Raw genomic sequence first — 21,320 nt, 5'->3', positions numbered from 1 at the left:
TAGGACCTATTGGAAGGTCACTAAGGGACTATTATTTTGACAGTTTTTTATTTTTTTTTTACTATTAATGCTTACAGGGATTCCATAAGGAAATTTTGAAATATTTAGACCTAGTAAGAAAAACGTTCAGAAGACTGACAGAAAGGTTGATCTGTGTCTCTGAGAAAACAAACTTGCAGACAAAAATTAGACTTACAGTTACAGAAACATCTTCTAAGGCACAACCTTGGACCCATCATCAATGTTGTTTCCTGGACTCACGGGGTGTTTTGGGTCTTGCAACAGACCTCTAGGCAACCCAACCGAGGCCGATCAGACCCCGGCCTGGGTCCAAGTGGCATGCTACCACCCCCTCCGTTTCCCCCTCTTCAACCAGAGCCATCTGAATCCTTTCCCCGCTGCCTCCACATTGTTGCTTATGGGTTTTTTTATTCCCAGTGTACCTTGGGCCTTGTTCAGGGTATAGCTGGCAAATCCCCTACTGCCCACTTCCACTGGCATACACCTGGTCCTTCACCAATTTGTCCGACACTGCTCCACCAGCTCCTGATATTTTCCTTCTTTCTCTCCTGAGCCTCCTCCACCCTCTCCTCCCAGGGCACTGTTAGCTCTAGTAGGATTAGTTGCTTTGTGGCCTCAGAGACCAATATTATGTCAGGTTTCGATGTGGACTGGGTGATGTGTGGTGGAATCTTCAGTTGCCTCTCTAGGTCAACTGATGTCACCCAGTCTCGGGCTGTGGAGAGCAACCCAGCAGGGCTGCTCTTTGATGTTTTCTCTGGCCTTTGTCTTTCCTTGATGAAGTGAATGGCTTTGGCTGTGGCTTGGCGGTATCGGCTGTCCTTGATCCTCTGGCTGATTGCCTCAGCAATGGATTTAAAGACCTGATCGTGTCTCAATTGATACCGACCCTTGCCTAGTGCCTTGGAGCAGCTGCTCAAGGTATGTTCTAGTGTCCCTGGCTTGGAACACAGCGGGCATGCAGGTGTCTCTACTCTGCCCCATGTGTACAGGTTAGATGGGCTGGGAAGAATGTCATAGACCCCTTAGATCAAAAACCTGATTCTCTGGAGTTTCAACATCCAGATGTCCTTCCAGGTTACATTCCGCTCCATCGCCTGCACCTACTTCATCCAGGCGACTTGCTGCCGCATGCCCACTGCTCTGCTGATTCTCTCCTCCTCAATTAAAGCATGCACCTCCTCCTGCACCAGCCTCTACTAGGCTACTAGGCTCCCATGTCCGGCTCTGCCTTGCGCTACTGCCCCAAGGATAGCCTTGTGCTACAGCTGGGTTTTAGCTTGTTGGACTGCCTCTGCTGCCCTCCACTTCCTCCTTGTCCTGACAAGAATCCCTGCCCCAGACACTTTCACATCTCTGTATCCAGAATGCTGCAGATGTTTCCATTCCAGTGAAAATATTTTAAAATAAACATAACATTACATCTTCATGACTTTTTTTTACATCAGAGAAGTTTATTTATAAACTAATTTCGAGAGGTTCACGTGCTTATGATTGCTTGCAGCTGGTCCAATTTATGATTCACGAATCAGACGATTCCTAAGCCACTATAAATACCGTAGGTTTCATATCACAGTCATCTTCGTTTTGAAGAATCCCCCCTTCCACCCCTACTCCTCCTCCTTTCCTAGATGGGTGGCATGGTGGCCTAGTGTTTAGCACTGTTTCCTCACAGTAAGAAGGTCGTTGGTTCTGGTCATTACCAAGCCAGCAAACATTTCTGTGTGGAGTTTAAACGTTCTCCCCATGCTTGTGTGGGTTTCCCCGGGTTCCCGGTTTCCTCCCACCGTCCAAAAACATACAACTTAAGGTAACTGACTAATTCAAATTGGCACCATAGACATGCTCTTAGTAAGTAGTTATCTCTTAAGAGCAATCACTATCGGTTCATTAGCTACTACAGCAGGGGAGTTCTCGAGTTCTACCTGAGCTCAAACTCCCCTCTCGCCCTGCAATGTGAGGGGGTCCCGGCCTTGAGGATCTTATGAGCTCAGGGCTCTCTCCTGGGACAGCTTGCCAAACATGCTTTATAATCAATCATCAGCTAAGTGTGAACTCTTGAGAAACCATTGATTAATTTATATAAAGAAAACATAAGAGAAGCAAAGACAGAAACTTAAGTGTGTACATCTTAGTCAAAGTCATTTAGGAATTTATATGTTCCAAATAAATACAGCTCAGGGCTCAAACGGACACATGCTGGACACCAACATTCAATCTACAAATTTCTGGAATAGAACTTTACTACTAAAAGTAAAATATTCAACTAAAAAACCTCCTGCTACCAGCAGCTTACATATTCGAAACAGGGAAACATAGATCCCTAAAATCCCCCTTATTCAAAATGGTTCAGAATCGTGTGTGAATATGAGAGTGAATGGGTGTTTCCCAGTACTGGGTTGCAGTTGGAAGGGCATCCGCTGCTAAAAAAAAACATGCTGCAATAGTTGCCGGATCATTCCGCTGTGGTGACCCCTGATAAATAAGGGACTACGCCAAAGGAAAATGAATGAATGAATGAATCTCCCTGCTGCACAAACTGCCACAGATTTCTAAAAAGGATTGCAGTTCTTGAAACTAAGTTACTGGCAACCTGACCAGAATTGCCAGAGCATACTCTTACAGCATACAGCCAGTAAATCTACTCAATCTACTGTACTGAGCATTAGGAAACATACCCAGGTAGTAAAGAATTCTGGCCCAGATTTGGCATAAATCTGGCACAGCAGGCATTCATCCGGCACTGGCATACAGCATGTGGGCCAAACATGGGCCTGCTTTGGCAGAGGTGGCACCATCTTTAAGGCGGCACACAATACTTGAGCCAGATGTAAATTGTAGTATTTGGCCCAGATGTTAATAATTGATATGTGGGCCATGTAAGTTTGGCCAATCTTGACTCACATTTAAAATACATTTTTATTATTTTCAAATAAAGAAAAAAAATTCTACCAATCAGGTCACTTCGAGAAAAAGCATACCCGCAGCATGCCTAAAGCGCAATGATTCATGGATTTATCAATTTCATTGCAGTCGTGACACACCAACATAAATGGCCCAGTTCAGGGTCAGCTATGGGTTATTAACTTGGCTGAGACTTGGCCCAGATATGGTCCATGTTTGGCCCTTGTCTGGAAACCAGACTTGGTCCAGTCATGTACCATAATTCACTGCGGAATGTGGGCCAAGCAAAAGCTGATTGTGTGGGCCAGAGCTGGGCCAGAGATATTTTGCTATGTGGGTTGTTGCTCTTCACTAAAAAAGTGTAGTAATGCTAATCAATATTCAAATACAGTAAAAAGTGAACAGAATTTGATAACTTGATTTAATTTCTGTATAGGCCATTGATTTAATAAGCAAAATCTTTTATTTTATTGTCAATATTTTCTAATGTTTGCTATGTCTTCTATTTGAAGCTAATTGTTGTCACCTATTTTACATCCCAGTGTTGACAGGTATGGCATAATATGGTTTGCTAATCAATATATAGCTAGCTCTATCAGTTAGTTTTAACGTCAGCTAATGTTATGGAAGGGCATAGATGTTATGGCAAATAGTAACTGTAATGTAACTACCCCATCATTCCTTCCTCAGGCAAATGTGTAAATATTAGATCTATGCAGCAGCATTACAGTACGTGTTATAAAGTTAATTGCATTGGCATGGTATCTGTTGTTTTCCAAGCTTGTAGTAGTCAATCAAAATGCTCTTCATTTTAACCATAGTTGTAAGCCTAGCTGTTTGTTGTGTTGCAGTTCATAGTGTCTAAAGTGCATCTATCAAAAACTTTACATCAGTGTTAAAGTGCACATCATTAATGTTAGAGCTTAGCATTACCAGATGGTATATTATACTGCAGTTTACTCGTTTTTTGTATTTGCCAATTAGCATTTCACTGTAATGGCAATAAAATTTAAATTGTTATTAATATGAATTACTAATACAATTTGTATATCAGAAAACACACATAGTGTATTATACAGTATAGTCTACATCATGCATGTATCTCTAGGTTTTTATTTATATTATTGCATCTTATTTTATCCTTTAAATCACGTGTTTATAATTAGACTGGCATCACATACTCCTCGTCTGTCATTAAACGCGCTGCTGAGGTTTCTCAGTCCCACCGTTGCAAATCCTTCTTTCTAAGTATTTTCAATGTGCAATTGCTTTATTTAAATAAAAGAATGTAAAAGAAGTTTCTTATGAGTATATTTACACTAGCAGTGGAATTTACTGTGATGCAACGGGGCACCACCTGAAATCTTGCCTAGGGCACCAAATTGGTTAGGGCCGGGCCTGCAAATACATGCAATATAGGTGTATTGAATAAACTAAATAACCCTAAATTTTAAAGCTTTATATCAACTTCCTGACATTCTTGTCCTGATCATATTTCGTCCTGCTGACTATTATTTTGCTTTCTTGTGTTCACTCACTCCAATCATACACATTTTATTTTCTTCACTGCATATGTCTGTCTTCTTTGCTAACCCATTTTTTTTCAACATCAGTGCAGGAGAGCTGACTGATGGCCACTCGCTCATGTCTAAAAACCTTCTATTGTACCCTGAGTCACATGTCATTTCTTTTGTATGCACCTATGAAGCATCACTATTTTTAGACTAATGTGTTTTCAGCTTTGACTTTGGCTCAGGCAAGTGTTGTGTGAATTTCAATAGACCACTTCCAGGAATGAATTAATAATGTCACACCGTGTTTCATTACTGTCTTTCTTTTTTAATGCATATTATGTGCTGTGGCCATGAAATTTAATTACAGTAGCTGCGCTTATCATTTTTAAAGTAAAGGAACTGAGAACAGGGTGATATGAATGTTCCTTGGCCTTTAACTTCAACCCTTTTTACCAAAAGCACTTGAGAAATTTTAAAAGTCCCCATTTCACTTCAGAGGAATGCTCCACCTTGATGTTTGAAGCACATCATGAAGAGAAGCAACTGATATCCGCTGAAATATTTTCTGGATCACCCATGGTGCATGGATTGAGATAGCAGCTTGACGTCATGTTGAGAGAACTTCAAAGAAAGCCTGTTTTTCACAGGAGAGGGGAGCTTCAAACAGACCACCGGCCTGTAAGGAGATTCCTCCAGTCACCCACTTCTGTGGCAGATCAGCTTGACTAATCATAACTTTCATAAAATTACAAACTATATAAATTCAGTTCAATTAATGCTTATTTCTATGGCACTTTTACAATGTAGATTTTGTCAAAGCAACTTCACATAGAAGATTCTAGTGAATTGAAACAGTGTCAGTTCAGTTGTCAGAGTTCAGTGTGGTTTAATTTTCACTGCTGAAAGTTCAAACACTGAAGAGAAAATCCATCGATGCGCAGCTCCACAAGTCCCGAACCATGCAAGCCAGTGGCAACAGCGGCGAGGAACAAACTTCACCCATTGGCAAAAGTGAAGGATAAAAAACCTTGAGAGAAACCAGGCTCAGTTGGGCACGACCATTTCTCCTATGTCCAAACGTCTTGTGCAGAGCTGCAGTCTAGGTGCCGGAGGTTGAAGAATGGTGGACGACTATCGTGGAGAAGCTGCAGGTGAGAGAGGTCACCGGCTGGTGTACAGGCTGGCCCTTCAGGATCAATGCAAGAACTCGTCTGTCACTGGGGTCTTACAGGTCTCACGCTGTCCACTCCACTCCACCACAACACCTGCTCAGGATATGGCCTGGTCCAGGATTATGGAAACCTCGGAAATAATTAAAAAAAAGACTAACATAAGTGCAGATGCCGTTCAAATTATAATGTCTTTTTAGAAGTGTTCTCGGCTCCGGTTGCCCTAAATAATGCAGACTAACAATCCTATATAGGATTTGGATTTCAAAAGCATTTGTGTTTTATGTGTATGCTAATGCAAAGAGCTGTGTCTTTAATCTAGTTTTAAACTGACAGAGTGTGTCTGCTTCCTGGACTGTGCTAGGAAGGCTCTTCCAGAGTTTAGGTGCCAGATATGAGAAAGATCTACCGCCTACAAAGAGCTCTCATACTGTATAACCATTTGTTTGGCAAGACACAAATTTAATATTTTTCTTATTTATGTGTGTGTGTGTGGTGACGCAGTGGCACAGTGGGTAGCACATTCGCCTCACAGCAAGAAGGTCGCTGTTTTGAGCCTCGGCTGTGTCAGTTGGCATTTATGTGTGGAGTTTGCATGTTCTCCTCGTCTTTACGTGGGTGCTCCGGTTTCCCTCACAAGTCTAAAGATATGTGGTATAAGGTAGGCTAAATTGTCCATAGTGTATGTGTGTGTTTGGATGGGTTGCAGCTGGAAGGGCATCTGCTGCATAAACCATGTGCTGGATAAGTTGGCGGTTCATTCTGCGGTGGCAGTGCCAAATTAATAAAGGGACTAAGCTGAAAAGAAAATGAATGAATGTGTGTGTGTGTGTGTGTGTGTGTGTGTGTGTGTGTGTGTGTGTGTGTGTTGCTCTTGTGCCCCATATTTATCAGGGGACGCCACATCGGAATGAACTGCCAACTATTCCAGCACATGTTTTATGCAGTGGTTGCCCTTCCTGCCACAACCCAGTACCAGGAATAGTTTGATAATATTCTGCTTGCAAAACTTGCATCACATTGTAAAACATATTTACATTAAAAAAATTTAAGGTCTAAAGTGCATGGCGTAAAAGCGCTAAAGGTATGTCCGAATCCACTTTTGCTATTTTAAGGACTGAAAAATATGCTTTGCGCCCCAATGCATGGTCTAACAGGGTTGTGCTTATTCTCTTGAGTTCTGGGTGTGTTTTGAGCATAACGTGCATTAAACCTATCAGAGTCTCATATTCTATTCCCTTTAAGAGTCAGTTGTGTTTACATGGCAGACTTTGTAAGTGGAAAATCTGAACCCTTCACTAGTAAGAAAACAGTTAAACAAACAATCTGCGTGTGGATAAAGAATGAGCCTATTCCAATTGGCCTCTTTACTTTCTCTTTACTTTTACTCCTTTACTTTTGTGGATAAGGAAACTGTGTTATACGCACACCACTGAAGACATCCATCAGCCTACATATTATTTCGTTTCTATTATTTTGTTTCAAAACTATTTCTAAATGATGTTCTAATTTCCATCAAACGAATAAATGAACAATAATAATGAAGTGTGCTCAAAAAACTGAGTTGTATCCAAACACATGTCTTTTTCATTTAGTGGACCAATATAGTGAAGCATACGTCTCCAAAACCCGACAGATGGACAAATCTAAACTTGTTTTTATTAAAACAAATATAAATATGCATAATAAATAATACTGCTAATAATAATATTTTACAAATGCAAATTGTCATGAATGAACTGAAAAAAGGCATAGAGGCACGAAGAAGGCATGGAGGCAGTGGTTTTTATATTTATCAGAAAAATAATAATGTTTTAATCGTAATTTTTTTTCATATGTAAACTCAAAATGCATTATTATTAGTAATATTATTATTATCCTGATATGGATCATTGTAAAAAGTGTGATTTTGAGCAAATTATGGTACTCAAATGATGGTTTTCTTTGTGGAAATAATGTTTTGCCTCCCTGTGTGTGCGGGTGTGTTTTCTTATGATCTATTATATGCTATCACTGTTTGTCTTGTTCTGTCACTAACCACTGGGGGGTTTACTTTCAGTGCTCTATTTTCCATGAGCTTGAAGCATAGTGCCCATAACAAGGTCACTGGAGCACTGTGACGCTGAGAAATAATACCCATTATTCACCTCACAATTAGATGCATTTCTTTAAATACTAGATTGGATTTTGATTGCCATACCTGATGAATAAATGTCAGTATTTGACATCAATATGATGCTGGTTTAAGATGTTGGCTCAACGTTGGATTTCTAACACAACCTAAAATCAACAAAACATAATTACAGCTGATTTAATTAAGAAAATCATAATCATCCATGATCAAATTATATAGTGTAAAAGATGGAAATCTTTCATGGCAGCTTCACTGAGTTTATTGGAAATGATGAGAAGTGTAGAGACATGATGGAACACGGTGGCATGGCACACATATACTGATTGATTTAATGCTCTAAATCAGGGGTCACCAATCTCAGTCCTGGAGGGCTGGTGTCCCTGCAGAGTTTAGCTCCAACTTGCCTTAACACACCTGCCTATATGTTTCAAGTATACCTAGTAAGACCTTGATTAGCTTGTTCAGGTGTGTTTGATTAGAGTTGGAGCTAAAATCTGTGGGGCACCGGCCCTCCAGGAACAAGTTTGGTGACCCCTGCTCTAAATCATGAGTTTTTCCTCATTATTACATGGCTCTCTGGAATACCTGTTTCAGATTGGTCAATTATGATATGCAATCATATGGCATTCAATAATTCTGTCAATTATGAGTACATCCATGAGGGTGTTATCGCAGAATAAAGGCCAACAGGCTTATTGTATAAGCAAGACCAAAGGGTGAAAAACAACCTCCTGGGTTTACTTTATCCGTCTTATTACATTGCTACTTGCCGCAAAACATACAACATAGTTCTGAGCCATAATAGTTTATGAGCTCCTCAACTTCCTGCTCGAACAAATAGCTGAACATATTTTGAGTCGCTATATTTTATTAAGACTTAACCCGATCGAGCCATCTCTCCCATCTGTATGACGCATGTTATGCCAAAACAATCCACTAGTTGTCAGTTGTCATTGAAATGTATTTTAAAATAAAATACCAAATACCTCAATTTAACATGTATCAAAATAAAACTACGAAATACAGCAGCCACAAATGTATCAAAATAAAACTGTATTTTGTAAATACCGCAAAATACTTTTACAAGGGAGCATGAAATTTTGTTGCAAACCTTCTATCGACAGGCCCATTCGATCAATCCTCTTACCATCAAACTGACTTAGTGAAGTAAACAATTATTGACAGCAACCGCATTTCTCAGAGCAAGTTTAAGTCAGTTTCTCTGCCACCTCATTCACCTTTTGTTTCTCTTTAGTATACATGGTGTACAAATTTCATACATAAAGTCTTGAAAATGATCTCTGGATAAACAGGATGAGGGAAAAAACATCTAATTGTCACACAAGGAAGACAAAGTTAGATAAGTCTTTGAGGGTATTTATTCATGCAATGCAACAACAGCTGAGAGATGAAGCAGGTAAAGTGGTGCAGCAGAAGGAGAGTGATCTCACACACAGTTCAAATGGTAAGTTTCAGATCTTCGGTAATATACCAATATAACTTTAATCACTTCCCTTAAGCAGGTGTGTTTGCATCCACAGGAGAATGAGGACATCAAAAGAAGAACACAGGAGGAATAGGGAGAGCCGATGAGGAGAACCATCTAACTTCCATTCTAGCCGGTGAATGAATGAATGAGGTGAGTCTTTATAGTGCATGGGTGATTGCAGGTGCAGGTGATCAGTAATCAGGTGAGGGTTTACGGGTGTGGTGTGTGGTGGATGGTGAGGGAGAGCGGTGATTGGGGCTGCAGGAGTGAGCCGAGGGTGTGACACTAAAGCTGCGGTCACACTGCACTTTTCTCCCCATAGACTTCTATTTATACACACGCGAATGCATCAGACCGGAAACGCAAGCTCATGCGGCAAGTTTCGCAGGTCGCTCATTAGAAAGTTCAAGCTTTTTAAACTCTGACCTGCGAAATCGCATCACTTGACTGCTTGAGACCAATCGAGGATCACAGCATGACCTCTATAACAGTCTTATAAAAGGGTGATATATGAAGAGGTTATTTACATTTTCATTCATTTTTTTTGGCTTAGTCCCTTATTTATGAGGGGTCACCACAGCAAAATTAACTATCCCAGCATATGTTCTTACACAGCGGATGCCCTTCCAGCCGCAACCCAGTACTGGGAAACACCCATACACACTCATTCATACACTGTGGCCACTTTAGTTTATTAAATTCACTTACAGCGCATGTCTTTGGATTGTGGGCGAAGCCAGAGCACCCTGAGGAAACCCACAGCAACACAGGCAGAACATGTAAACTCCACACAGAAATGCCAACTGGCCCAGCCGGGACTCGAACCAGCGACTTTTTTGCTGTGAGGTGACAGTGCTAACCACTGGGCCAACATACCGCCCTCGTTTTTTTTGTTCACATAATCTTTTTTTAATAAATCTATTTTTTGCAATTAAATTCTTTCGTACTTAATGTAAAAACAGGATTTCTGAAAACTACTAACATCTCCAGTTTTCGTAATGATAACTCTAATAAAATGGAGCTATGTGTTTTTGCAAATAAACTCTTCATAGACATCCTGCAGCTGTGTAACAGGAGTCTGGAGTTTTTACCAGTATTATTAAATATTTGTGTCTCATATACTGTATTGTGACACTTTAACATTTTTCTTCTTCATTAACTATAAAGAGCACCTGCACATCAGCTACTGACATTTGAAACAGCCAATGAAGTATTGTAGAAATCTCCATAAGACTTATTTGTATGTTGTTTGTCTTAATTTCTTGGCATCTACATCAGCAATCCATCTAAAACTACTATTATTTGTGCAGTATACTCACTCTGCCATGATGTTTTCAGTTCTTCTCTTCAAAAAAGTCAGTTTACCCCATTAGTAAACATCAGTACACCATCTTTAGGTGTTTTATATTTCTAAAGTTCCTCTGCATTTCCACTTGCAGCCCTGAGGCTGACACTGAGGATGTTCCTAAGCTCCTCATCCTGTTCTTAAGGACTGATATTTTATTCCATCTCATTTCTGAAGCAAAGATGCAGATGTTAAATTGTGCACTATACTGCCATTACATACTAGCATTGACCACCTGCTTAATCAATTTCCTCAAGCCTAGGCAAATAACTAAGAAAACATCAATCTGAGCCCACATGTTTATGATGTCATCATGTAGACTTTTTACAAAGTATTTTACAGTATTTTAAAAATACAAAATACAAGACACTAAAGTATTTTGATACAAAATATTCAGCCATTTTCATAAACTCTATCAAATACAAATTACAAAATACTATTTTGTATTTAAAATACGTGTATCAGAAATACTGCCTATCCCTGCTAGTTGTCACCAAGTCTATCAACAGCACTCGTCTCAACAATTCTACCATTGAATTCAAATACAAAGAAAGAACAAGAACCAAGAGTTTTTGGTGAAAATTTGCAAGGTAAGCATATTTTATTTGACATATTACATTCTAAGAGCTCTAACTTTAGAAAGTTATGTTACTTGGTGCCATGAAAAATATTAAGTAGGTTTGTAATCATCTTTCAAAAACTTGCTTAATCAAATAGTTGATAAATGTAGAAACGCAAAGCTAATGTTTTCATATTGTGCATTTCCAACACGGCACGGCAATTCGTAACTTTTTGATTTAGTGGCTAATTCGTACAAATTCGTACGATCTAATTCCTACAATTTAGTACGATTTGCTCATCCGCCAATGACGGTTGGGTTTAGGGGTGGGGTTAGGTGCCACACCTCCTTTTAAAATCGTACAATTTCGTACGACTAAACTCATACGAATTCGTACGAATTAGCCACTGAACTGTCAAAACGTAAAATACTTATGTTTTCTCGTGAGATCAGGCTGGCATTTCTGCAGTCAGAATAGACTGTTTGCTGTATTAAATATTGTATGGTAACTAGCAACATTAGGGGTTAATTTTTTTTCAATAGCTTTTTCTTGGTGGGTTAGTGAAAGGCTTAGAATAAGACTTTGTTTTGGAACATTTTGCTAGTCTATAAAATGTGTAGTAAATTAGCTCAAAGTGAACTGAATCTTCATTTGACCAGGGCTTCAAAAGAATCGACTCTTTAAATCCGAACAAACAAATCAACCAGTGATAGTTCAAACAAACAGTTTACTTCAATTACGGCTATTGCTATGAAAAATAAAAACCCATTAAGGGTCATAAACATGCACAGGCGCCTTTTTATACAAAATGAAACTTCATTGATTAATCTAACAGAAACTAACACCTAACACAAACACACATTTATGCAAGTGTAAAGAAGAGTAAAGAAAGTAAAATAAGAGTTTGAGAGAGTGTAATGATGGAAAAACCTCTGGTTTTGTATGGAAAACCAAGCGAACCAAAAATAATCAATTTAACCCTTCTATGGTCTCTTTAGGGTTACATTTAGTTTACACCGATTCAGTGGTAGTCTGGAAGTGTTACTTGTGTTCCTTTTGTAAGGTGAAGAATTCCCTCTGTTGTGTACATGGTTAGCTGGTCGTCAGTTTTTTGTCCTCATGAGCCTTAGAGTGAGGTGGAGTCGGTTGTTTCAAGTTTTGTAGTGACCAAAATGGCTAGTCGTGTTGACTACTGGTTTTGCGATGCACAAAACTTAACTAAACTCTTGACGGAAAAGAACGAAAGAATAGGAATGTCTGAGCTGTGCAACCCATTTTATCTGGGTCCCCGTCTGCTCCCTGGAGTCCTCTGGGGTTCTAGTTCTAGGTTCAAGTCTTTCTGTAGTCTGGGCGTTGGCCTTAGGTCACAAGCTTTTATAAGGATGGTTTTGTACCCACCCTCCAGCGCCGGGTTGACCAGTGACCAGTCTTTGTTCTAAAACATAGGCATTCTGGGTGTAAGCCAACGCAGAAATGTTTAGGTTTCCTAAAATGTTAACATGTTGCACAAATATTGATATAAAATGTAAACGATTATTCAGTACACCAAATTAGCTTTGCAGGGACATCAAACATGAACCATCTATGATCTTGTTTAGCTACAAGTACTTGTTGCAAAACATCTGATTGCACATAAAGAGAATACAAGTTAATTCAAAAGCATCATTAAAAGCATTAGTCTCAAGCAAGAAGCTTATAGAGGTTCTCTGTGTGTCCAGTTCTAAGCATTCCTTTGTGTCGTAAATACCTTGGAATGGGATTAAAACTGACCATCTAGTCTTTCCCTGGGTTGGAGAGGTTGAGGTGTATTATTTGTTGAATAAAAGCAGAATAATTATGTGTCTGATTGGCCACAATTTTTACAAATGGAAGTAAGGTTACTTTAAAAATTCATTTTGATAGTGACGTAATATACTTTATCATTCTTTGGGTGGACAAACAATGCCTCAATTTACTTAAATGGCACTGGTTTCTAAGCCAGTGGAAGTGGAACTTGACATCCACCTCTCCCTATCTGCATATAATTGGCTTGAAAGCCAAACCATGCCTATTTATAAGGCTGTCCTTAAATATAAATATGTAAAGCTTCACTGATTAGGTCATGGAGATAGAACTGGATAAAGCTCCACCCATTCAAATTTGGCTCTGCAGTGAGCACTGCACTACAGTGAGTGGCAGTTAAAATGTGTTCAGATTTATCCAAATATGTAATGTATATTTGTCAATATTTGATTACTCTAGTTGTTGTAAAGTATGTGAAATTTAATGTAATATAATGTCTGGTGGATGTAAAAAGATAATTCTATATATGCTTGGTTTTCATACAAGCCTCTTTTTAGTGACTGGGAATAAAAAAAAAATCTGTCAGACAGTAATAACAGTTATATTTTAGCAATACAAATCCTTAAGTTTTATTCATAACAGGCACATACTGTAGCAGGAGATCAAATGTTCCACATGACTTGCATGTCACCACACTCCAAGAGGCACCCAGATAACAGCTCACACCAAGACATGCTGGGAGTAGGAGATCAAAGTCTTACAACATGAGTTAGGAAGAAATCCTGAGGGAGCTAGATAAAATCCATAATACACCACCATGCAGAGCATAGTTCTGGTCCAGAGTCTATTTAAAAAAAGAAGTTGTTATTAGGTTGGATGCCCTTTGCCCTTCAGCGCTGCTTTAATTCTTCATGGCTAAGATTCATCAATGTTCTGGAATAATTCCTCTGAGATATAGATGAATTACCGGTTTGTAAACATTCAGGATGGGCACGTAGCGAGGTTGCAGAAAAAAAACGGGAGCGCTAGCATTTACAGTGAGGGAATGACATCCAATGCAGTACAGAGTTTGTTGTTTTCTTAGAAGTAAGTTATATTGATTACATATTATATGTATTATTTACATAATGCTTTCAGCGTATTATAACAGCTTGTCTCCCAGTGATAAGCACAGTTATTCAGCAAAATGAACCTCAACGTGAGTGGCGTTCGTCTGACAGGTCTATTTGTGATAGCACCCTCCCAATGGATATTGGATAAGAAGAAATGGCCAAGCATCCAGCCTGAAATATACAATCTCATTGAAACTCCAAGTGATTTTACAAGATTTTACATGTCTTTGGATCCCAACAATTTAGTTCTGTGTCGTTATGTGCAAGAAATAATGTTCCATGGTTACCAGATTCAAAACTTTGTAGTGATAAAAACTGAGGTTCTGCCTAGCCAAAGACAAGGAAAGAAGACAATCATGGGTAATGATCAATAAGCAAAACTACTGCATTCTGATAGCGAACTGCACCTGTATGGCAGGGTATGTTACCTTACATTTTTTCATTTCATTCTAAGCATGCAGTGTCCGCAGTTTAATTATCCATATTTAACTGTTTTTGCTGAAATTATTGCTGCAATCAAAAACGAGTAATGTGTATGATTCAGCATAACGTGAACTTACCTGATATGAAATGAGAATTGCACAGTTGAGCATTTTTAATTAGGTCCTCACTCCATTCAGCTCCCTTTTAGCCAAAGACATCTGCGGTTGGCATTAAAAGCAGTGTGGTGTACAGTAAAAGTTAATGATTCGAATTTGGCATCCTACCGCACAACACGACATGTTTGCTATTGCAACCGGTCTTTATTTGCAACCAGGAACCCATGTGACGTCATGTGTGACGTAGGTTGGTAATTCCTCTATTGGTTCACACTATCATGGCTAGCATCAAGCCTGATGACCTCTTGCCTCAACAAGGCATTTCTGTCCATAACCTCACTGGATGATTTCCCTTATTCAGACCATTCTCTGCAAACCCTAGAGCTGGTTGTTTGGGAAATAACAACGAGCTTGATACTCTGAACAACCCATCTGGAGCCAACAACCATGCCACTTCTGCTTAAATCACTTAATGATGTGTTTGCACTTGGCAGATTTGGGTCATTTAGAATGAACTCTGGTCTGATTGCTATGTTAGTATGCTTTATTTGAACAACTGTAAGGGCTGCAATCCAAACTATGGTGTGCTCTAAACAATAGGGTGGCCATGTGTCACAAATGCATACAGCTGGATATATAAACACGCGCACACACACACAGGGGTTGGCCAATGAAACTGGAAGACTGGCCAATTTAGTGTTGGAGGTGTCATGGCTAAATTTGACCAGCCTGGTGGTCAATCTTCATTGATCACAACATTGCAAACAAAATTATGAGAGACATATCAGAGTTCAAAAGAGGACAAATGGTTGGTGCGTAACCCACTGGTGTAATTGTGACTAAGACAGCAAGTCTTTATGATGTATCAAGAGCCATGGTATCCAGGATAATGTCAGTATACCATCAAAAATGATAAACCACATCCAACAGGAGTAAATGTGGATGCAAGAGGAAGCTGTCTGATAGAGATGTCCGGGTGATAACTGCCTACCTCACTTCAGAATTAAATGTGCTCCTGAATTCTCCTGTTTCTACCAAAACTGTTCATCAGGATCTCCACATGGTCAATATACATGGTCGGGCAGCTATAGCTAAATCTTTGGTTACTTGTTTTTATTGCAAAAACATGGAAATCACCAGATCTGATACTTGTGCTAGATGGGGCACGTCACTCCCAATGACTACCAAACCATTCTGGAGGACCATGTAAACCCAATGGTTCAAACATTGTATCCTGAAGCCGGTGCTGTGTATTAGGATGATAATCCACCAATACACACAGCAAGACTGGTGACAGAGTGGTTTGATGAACATGAAAGTTGAGCATCTCCTATGGCCTGCACAGTCACCAGATCTAAATATTTTTGAGCCACTTTGGAGTGTTTAGGAAGAGTGAGTCAGGAAACACTTTCCTCAACCAGCATCATGGTGACCTGGCCACTATTCTGCAAGAAGGATGGCTCAAAATCCCTCTGTCCACTGTACAGGACTTGTATCTGAATGTCAAGATGAATTGACGCTCTATTGGCTGCAAAAGGAGGCCCTGCACCATACCAATGAATTATTGTGGTTTGAAACCATGCGTTTCAGTTCCAAGATGAAAACCACTGCTGAGCAAAAATAACTTAAAGGCTCATCTCAATATTGCCAGAAAACATCTTGATGATCCCCAAGACTTTTGGGAAAATACTCTGTGACTGTCTAGACCAGTGGTTCCCAACAGGGGGGTCCTGGCCCACAAGGGGGCCTCAGCGAGCTCTGTGGGGGGTCACGTCGTATTTAAAAAAAATGCAGCAGTGGACTATTAGGAGAACAATTTTACCGATCCTCCTCCTCAACTGCCCTCCTCCCCCGTCCGCTGTTGACTTTCACTTTCTTTCGCTATCCCAAACCGTCTTCGCGGTTGTCCGCGATACCCCCGCCCCGTTCACTTTTGTCCACAACATCCCTCCGCCATCCACTGCACCTATATATATATATATGATGCGGTGTCGCAGTAGGTAGTGCTGTCGCCTCACAGCAAGAAGGTCACTGGTTCGAGCCTTGGCTGGGTCAGTTGGCATTTCTGTGTGGAGTTTGCATGTTCTCCCCGTGTTTGCGTGGGTTTTCTCTGAATGGTCCGGTTTCCCCCTCAAGTCCAAAGACATGCAGTACAGGTGAATTGGGTAAGCTAAAATTGTCCATCGTGTATGTGTGTGAATGAGAGTGTATGGGTGTTTGTCAGTAAGGGGTTGCAGCTGGAAGGGCATCTGCTGCATAAAACTTATGCTGGATAAGTTGGTAGTTTATTTTACTAGTTGAGAGTGGCGTGATTGCCGTTTGCCTAGAGCACCCGTTCAGCTTGCTCTGGCCCTGCGTATGTTTAACGTGCAAAAAAATTTGGATAGGACCAAGGATGCGCTTTTAGAAGGAAAGTTTCAGTATAAAACAATTAATGTCGCATCACCAGGCTATCCTGCATTTCCTCAAGAGTTTCATGCAATTTCAGGTGTTTCATTTTTAATCTTTAGACTTTAACTGCAGTTCAGCAGTTCACTCTCATTCAGCATATTTCCATTCAGGATGTTTTAATGGAATTTGTTACCTCATTGGGACTTCCATGATAATTTAGGGTAATCAAAAATCGCTGCTTACATGATAGACTCTTAATCAGAGTATCTTAATCATAAAAGCGGAGTATTGGCATCCATGTAAATGTACTGTTGTGAAAGTGGCTAGTGAAGTTGCAAGCTGTCAAAGACAGCCGTATTCTCTGCCTTTAAGCAACTTCCATGAGGCCTCACATTTCATAACTTTGACGTGTTTCCCCTACACGCAACTTTTGTAAAGCGTCTGCTTTACGTTGCTGTTTCAGAATCCTTGCTTGTAAAATACAGCCAGACTTTAGAACGCTTAGTTTAAACAAATTTGATGAACGCGATTGTGCGTGTTGATGAATCTGAAGGGATCCCTCGCTCACCGGGTCCGCTGTGTGTGTGTGTGTGTTTGTGTGTTTGTAGTCCACTTAGAATCCAACATAGAAATCATTTTTGTTTGTTATTGGCATTGATTGTTTTGAAACTCAAATGGCACTTAAATGCCTGTGTTTTAATTTCTGTAATAAATACGGCGTTTTGTGATTAATCATGATTAATTGCAAAAAAATTTTATTAATTACGTACATTTTTTTAGACAGCCCTAATATATATATATATATATATATATATATATATATATATATATATATATATATATATATATATATATATATATATATATATATATATATATATGCACATACACAGACAGGGGTTTGACAATGAAACTGAAATGCCTGGTTTTAGACCACAACAACGTCTGTATTTTCACATGTAGTCTACAACATTTTGAAGTCTAACTTGCAGTTAAGCAAATGTTTTGATATATTTGTCAGAGTGATTGTGAAATAAAAAATTATTTAAACGTGTAGCTCAAATTGCTACTTTTTATTTTTATTTTTTTCTCACATTCTTTAGCACATTCAAGAATATTGTTAATTTCTATAATCCAAGTGTTTTCTTTATCTCAGTGTGTTATGATTAAATGTATGTTTTCTGAATGAGATTTAAAGTCAGTGTTTTGGTGAAACCAGCTTATTTTGAGATGTATATGAACTGATGATGTGAATGGTTTATCGAAGCGTCGTGTTGTTGATAATGCACACTATGTGTACAGTTTTTAAAATGGGGTTTCAGAATTGCACAAATTTTAGCACTTGGAAAAAAAAACTGTAATGAGCTGTTGAAAAGATGTGCCAAACAAAGTGGTTGATAGTATGAGCTAAACAAAATAAAAAAGCTTATTTAGATTCAAGTTAAAAGGGACTAAGCCGAAAAGAAAATGAATGAATGATAGATTCAAGTTGTAGTCGGCACTTCGACATCTTACTGGCCATCCATCAGCATTGTGCTGAGAATTGGATGAGGTATTTTGTGCTTCAGGTGCCTGAACTGTTGCTGTGGACTGGGCTATTATCAAGGGTACACATGGCTGCTAAGGAGATACACACACAAACATTAAGACACCATCACAGCAAGACACCATCTCTCCAGGGCACCTATGCTCCAGAAAGTGCCATAGATGCTCTTGTATCCTCATGGGCAGTTGCTGTTTGTGAGCTGGGAACTCATTATTGCAGCATGATGTACGTTAAATAAAATGGATGCTTTTGGCAATTTTATATTTCACAGGAGGATTTCATGAGAACAATTCATTTAACATGCTACATCTGTAATGTCTTAGATATTTGTGAGTGTATATACAGATGAAGACCGAAATATTAGCCCTCCTGAGAAATCGTTATTTCACATTCTATATATAATTTTCTGGAGAAAGTCTTATTTGATTTAGTTTAACTGGAATAATATAGTTTTTCATTTAAAAAAATATATATTATAATAATATTATTAGCTCCCTTAATAAATTATTTGTTTTGCGATTGGCTATAGAACTAACCACTTTTGTCCAATGACTTACCTGGTTAACCTATGGCCCGTTTCCACTGAGTGCTACGGTATGGTTTGGTTAGGTACGCTTTTATGGCCATTTCCATTGTCAAAAAGTACCTAAAAGTAAAACGTACCGTACCACTTTTTGGTCACCCTTTGCAAAGGGGGCCAAGCAGGACAAAGGGTAGCATAAGGCGGAGCAAGAAGCGCAGCTGAACGCTATTGGTTTACAGAGATATGTCACTCGCAAAAGCAGCAGAATGAAAACAAAGGAAGCGCCATTTTTAAAAACACAGCCGAGACATTACACTGTAATAATATATACATATAATAACAAGCCATGGTCGACCTGAGCTCGATCAAACCTTGTCGTTGTCTTGATGAACAGCCACAAAGACAAATAGAACAAAATCGGCTGTGTCCTGTTGTTGTTTTACGAGCCCGTCTAAAAGTGCGAGCGGTTTCACTTTGTCCAGAGAGCTCGCCGCACGTCTATATTTGAAAAAAACGAACTTCTTGAGCTGATGATAATAACGTGCGCGTGATTATTGAAGTGTTTCCGACACCCGATCCTTTCAGAAACTGACAAACGCGAGGGCGAAGTGCGAAAAAACAAAGGAGAAGGCGGAAACAACAAAGGAGCACATTGTTTCAGCAATCTGAATCATGAACAAACTGCCATGTTTATCATTGCCTCCTGGACTAATATGAACTGGGAATGAAGGAATTACTTTTTAACAGAGGCTACATGTGCTGCCGAAGATTAAAGACACACATGAGAGGTTTGCACTGACTGTGGGCTATGTTGAGTGTTGTTTTTAAACCCAAATAAGGTCTAAATGTATGCTGTACGTAGTTTTTCTGTTTGTGTTCATATATGTTGCATTTATTTATTTATTTTATATAATTGCAGATGTTACAGTAGGTTATTTCGCACATCATTGATCTGCAGTTATAATCAAATTATGTTCACAGAAAGGTTAGTAATAAACATTTATACACAAGTATTTATGTGTGTAAAGCATCTGTTTTGTGAGAAGTGTTTCTCATATGATATGTGAACGACCCGTACGGCGTTACTGTGATATTTCCTCAAGTAAAAATGACGCCGTCTACACCACACCCACCAAGAGGGTACCCTTTTGGCAGTGGAAATGCAAGCTTGATAAAGGTGACCTGTATCGACCTGTACCGTATCGTACTGTACCTCTAAGTGGAAACGGGCCACTACTAAACCTAGTTAAGCCGTTAAATTTCACTTTCAATTGCATCAATAATTAAAATTAATATTAAATTCTTTCATAATATGTTTTCATTCATGCTGGAAATCATATGCTTTTTAATTAAGAACAAATTATTTAACATTTTCAAGTTTTGCTTTGATAACAATTCTGATATACTGTTTAGCCATTTCTAAATTCCAGTCATGAGTTTAAGGCAGAAGAATTTAAATTATAACTTCAGACAAGCCATACAGAAAGAAAGAAAGAAAGAAAGAAAGAAAGAAAGAAAGAAAGAAAGAAAGAAAGAAAGAAAGAAAGAAAGAATAAGGCTGGTTCTCAGTGATTTTTGAGAAAGTACATGAGCAGTTTCCTGAAACTCGCCATGATCTTTCCTCACAGTCGCTCCTGTCCTCATTTTTCACCTCCCTGCTTTTGTATCTGCAGTGCTTGCGGCTCCAGTGCTCTCGTTTTCCCCAGGGGCCTCACAGAAACCCCTCGACGGCATCCATACACCTGTCGTTTCTTGCACAGACACACACACACTCTCGACAGCACACCAGGGCAGAGAGTGTGGCAACAGTGCCCTCTACAGAGGCGAGCACACACACACTTTTTGCACAAGGAGACCAGGGAGTGTCCAGGGTTTTTAGAAGACATGCAACCTTGAAAAGCATGATGGATGCTTTAAATTATTTATATCAGGAGGTTGCTAGACACTTTTTGCTCCAGTGAGCATTTTTAAGGTAGACACATGCCATAAAATGTTGGGTTTAACAACAACAACATTAATAATATAGTATTATTATTAATAATAGTAGAATTATTCAACAATAAAATATTGTTTTTGTTGTTATTATTATTCCACATTAAAATAGATAATGTAGAAAATGTTTGTGGTTTAAATGAAATGCAATGACAAAAAAATAGTACTTTACATCCACACACACAAGTGTAACATTAAATTATAAATGGATTTTATTAAATATAACGTTAATAGTACTGTGTACTTTGTTCATTTTAAAGCCATTTGTAAAAAAAATTATATTAATTATTTTTTTCTTT

The 21,320-nt window shown here is 39.1% G+C and overlaps 1 pseudogene; it reads right to left on the bottom strand.

Moving 5' to 3' along the window:
- Positions 1–289: 289 nt before the first annotated feature.
- Positions 290–1,721, bottom strand: LOC130214973 (uncharacterized; annotated as a pseudogene).
- Between the last annotated feature and the right edge of the window lie 19,599 nt (positions 1,722–21,320).

This window comes from Danio aesculapii, chromosome 21 (genome assembly GCF_903798145.1).
Source record: "Danio aesculapii chromosome 21, fDanAes4.1, whole genome shotgun sequence".
NCBI lineage: Eukaryota > Metazoa > Chordata > Actinopteri > Cypriniformes > Danionidae > Danio > Danio aesculapii.
The sequence above is the reverse complement of the archived record's forward strand: the minus strand, read 5'-3'. Positions and strand labels throughout refer to the sequence as shown.